The 3,892-nt window shown below is 42.9% G+C and overlaps 1 pseudogene; it reads right to left on the reverse strand.

Moving 5' to 3' along the window:
* Positions 1-1,688: 1,688 nt before the first annotated feature.
* On the reverse strand, positions 1,689-3,285 carry LOC131920911 (vacuole membrane protein 1-like; annotated as a pseudogene).
* Positions 3,286-3,892: the final 607 nt, after the last annotated feature.

Below are 3,892 nucleotides of genomic sequence, written 5' to 3' on the forward strand. Positions count from 1 at the left end.
TAGAGTCTCTAATTTTTATCTATTTTAACTCTCTTGTAGGAGAAGCAGGAATCAGCACAGAGGTGGACTTAGGGAAGGTGGATGGATTGGAGGTTGCACTCATGTTTTAGTTGTGAAACACATGTGTTAGATTCAAGGTATTCTCAGGCTGGCCTTCCCACATCCATACCCAACAGCAGCACACACCCAGTTCTCTGCAGGGGAGGGATGTTTTCTGTAGTGAGACATGCCCAATTAGATTCAAGTGAAACGTGAATCAATGCAGAAAATGAGAGTAGAAATAACATTACTGTCAGTGTATTGCTCAACTGATATTGAATTGCCTGAAATTTTACACTACAGGAAATTAGCTTTTAATTAAATGACTCTGTGGTGAACTGCATTGTTCTAAAGCGAACACTAAGTGGGCTAATGATGCCCCACTTTAAAAAATGAAGCATAGTGTGGGCAGAGAAAGTTGTATTTTAATGGATCTACAACTATGCCTGAGTCACTATTACTGGAGGTTGATAAAAGCACATTCATTCTCAGAATATCAATCTCCTAGCCCATAGAAAGTACCGAAAATAAAATCTTGAAATCCAGACACAAGTAAATACAGTAAGTGCATAACCCTCTGGGCAGAATGAATGCTATTCTCAAAAAATCCTCATGCCTCTCTCTCAGCTATCAGCCCACTGAGATCATGATACACTCCAAGGAATGGGAATTTTCCCAGCAGTCTCATCTGGGAGAAGGAAGGGCTGAAGCCAGTGCCAGTCAGAGGAGGACCTTGTCTCCCAAAAGAGATTTCCCACAGTTCTGACAACCTGTCAGGCCACCTTTCAGGAGAGCTGGGAGCTCAGGCAGTGATGGGTGGAGGTCAGTGCCACGCTGACAGGACCGCACCTTGGTGGGATGGAGTTATGCATACCTCTTGCCTTCTGTTTAGACCCAGATCTCTTGTCTGCACTCCAAAGCTGGACTTCGGTCAGTAGAGGATCCACTGATCTGCCTCTCTTTTCAGGGTGGGCATATTGAACAACTGCTTTTCACCCCCACCCCCATGATTCAAGATGTCTTTTTAAAGTTTCTCACAACTTCATTCTAAATATACAGAATAAAAAATGGTGTGCTCATGGGGGGGGGGGGCACTGACCAGACTTTCCTTATACTGTCTCAGAATTTAAAGATCATTTTCCCCAGAGGGTGTGCAATGTATCATAAAGTGATCTTTTTGAGGGTGGGAAAGGAAGACATATAAAATTGTTCCATGATAGACATGCAAGATCACTCTCCAATATATATAACTTATAGACACTTGATGACTTAAAAAAAAATCATTTGTGACAAGCCTAAGAAGCCTGAAATATTTAACATACTTTAGAATGTTTTGTGTGGCAGGAGTTCTCCAATCACATCATGTGGGCCCTTTGAAAGTAACAGAAGGCCAATTTTTGTTGAATCTACAATAGAATATCACATCCACCCTAAGGAAATACAACCTGTATCGAACGGAGGGTGGAGACCTTACGTTAGCACATAAAGGAAAGCATGTCAATGTAAAATGCAGACTAAACTGCTTTCAGGAAGAATGTTCTAAAAATCAATACAGGCTGGAAAAGGGGACCTTCCCTCCTGGTCTGAGCCCTCCCAGTGTAAGGAGGAACCCGTCCATGCTAACTTCTGCAGATAAAAACCTTCTCTGCTTATTTAGTTTTCTCCTCTGAGTTCAAGTTCTGCTGGACTCACTTGGCATAACTATGTGCCATGGAATTAATGATAACCAGGATGAGGTAACACTCCATTACAGTGACCAGCTTCTCAAGCTTCCAGGACACTTCTCCATGCTGTGTGCCAAGGTATTACTGAAAAGGCTCCTGCAGAGACGGACCTCTGCAGGAACAGTACCAGTGAATGTCATCATCTGCTCCACGACGTGCTTTCAGAAAGATAGTATGACAAAGATTTTCTGGATATGTAGTTTAATGGATTGCTTTTGCAATCAGGGTTGCACCAAAGAAGGTCCAAAAAGGTACAAGGGAGTGCCCACATGTTCCCAGCCTGGTCAAATGGGGTTTGGAATAGAAACACAGGCCCAAATTAAAAACAGACCAGCTTTCTATGCCAGGTTTTAAACTGCCAGTTTAGCCCCCGATGCAACGTCTTGTGACCTCTCTGCATGTTCCAGCATTTCTTCAAATTCTTGATATTCTTCATCATCTGGTTCAGCACCTGAGAGTTAAGCTGCCCTGGCCACGTGCAGGCCTCAATTCTAATTTGAGATGGTATTCCGCACAGGGCACTCTCATCTGGATAGATAATCTGGTCAGGATAAGGTGGCTCTGGGAAATTAACTGCATTGCACTGTCGTTGGTTGTTTTTAACTCTCTGGCTCTTTGCTCTTTGGGGATCCGCTGTCTAGCTCCCAAATAAACCACACGGAGGCTTATTCTTTCTTATGAATGCCTGGCCTTAGCTTGGCTTGTTTATTGCCAGCTTTTAACTTATCCTGTCTACCTTTTGCCTCTGGGCTTTTATCTTTCTCTATTTCTGTATACCATTCTTTACTCCTTACTTCATGGCTTGCTGTGTAGCTGATGTCCTCCTCTTCTCCTTTTCTCATTCCTCGAACTCTTTTATGAAATTTCTCCTCCTACTTATTCTTTCTGCCTGACAGCCCCACCTATCCCTCTCCCTGCCTTGCTATTGACCGTTCAGCTCTTTATTAGACCAATCAGGTGTTTTAGACAGGCAAAGTAACACAGCTTCACAGAGTTAAACAAACTTTTATGCAACATAAAAGAATGTAACACATCTTTGCATCATTAAACAAATGTTCCACAGCATAAACAAATGTAACGCATCTTAAATTAATTTTCCACAACATTGCATTCATAATTAGCTACTGTAACTGAAGCTGTGTGTGGGCCCAGATAAAGCAGGAAGGTATGCGAGCCTATCCAGTAGCCATCTGAAAGAAACTGCTTCTCTAACCACTGCACATACTGTTGGTGTGCTCTTTCCAGATTGTACGTAGCTGTAAGCACGGCAAGAAGTAGTAAAAACACCACAAATGTTTTGACAATACCACAAGTTTGAAGTCCATTCCTTCAAAATTACAAGAGTTTCCAGAGAAAAATACTGCAAGGTAATGAGGTAATATGTCTCCACAGGACAATATTCCGTCTTCTCTATCCCTTTTCTTCTTTTATGTACTGAAGAAGGGCCTGTGAAGCTTGCCTTGTGCTGTCCCTTACTCATTGCTACATTTGTTGGTCACGATTTTTTTCCATTCTCTGCCATTTCATAGATCAGTAACTCTGGGGGAGCCGCTCAGACCCCAGCTTTTCTGGATCTCAGGATCCTGGAAGGGGCCACCAGCACTGTCTCTCACACCCACTGCTGGGACAGCTCTCTGCTTTCACTTCTATCCGTCAGTTTTGTTGACCTATTGAGGATGGGTGGTTGGGCCTACATATCAAGGCTGTCGCAGGGACCCTAACAGCTCCATCTAGGAACAAGCTCTCTACATCTGTAGTTTCCATAACTGTAGATCTAACCAACCACAGGTCAAAAATGGTCAGCAGAACTCCGTTTCTTCTGAACACGAACAGATGTTTTTCTTGTCTTTATTCCCTGAGATACAGTATAACTGTTAGTTACTTAGTATTTATGTGGTATTAGGTATCAGAATTAATTTAGAGATTGTTTATGTAGGAGGATGCCCATAGGTTATATGCAAATGCTGTGCCTTTTATATAAGAGACTTGAGGGTCTGGCCTGGAGCCAACCTCCCCAGGAGACAGAGGAACAACTGTGTGTTATGTTCATTCATGTCTCGGGACTTGAGTGGGAAATCAGCTGAGGTACATATCAAAGGACTCTTTCTGGTGTTCCCCAGCTTCTTGCC

This window comes from Peromyscus eremicus, chromosome 10 (genome assembly GCF_949786415.1).
Source record: "Peromyscus eremicus chromosome 10, PerEre_H2_v1, whole genome shotgun sequence".
In the NCBI taxonomy this organism is placed as follows: domain Eukaryota; kingdom Metazoa; phylum Chordata; class Mammalia; order Rodentia; family Cricetidae; genus Peromyscus; species Peromyscus eremicus.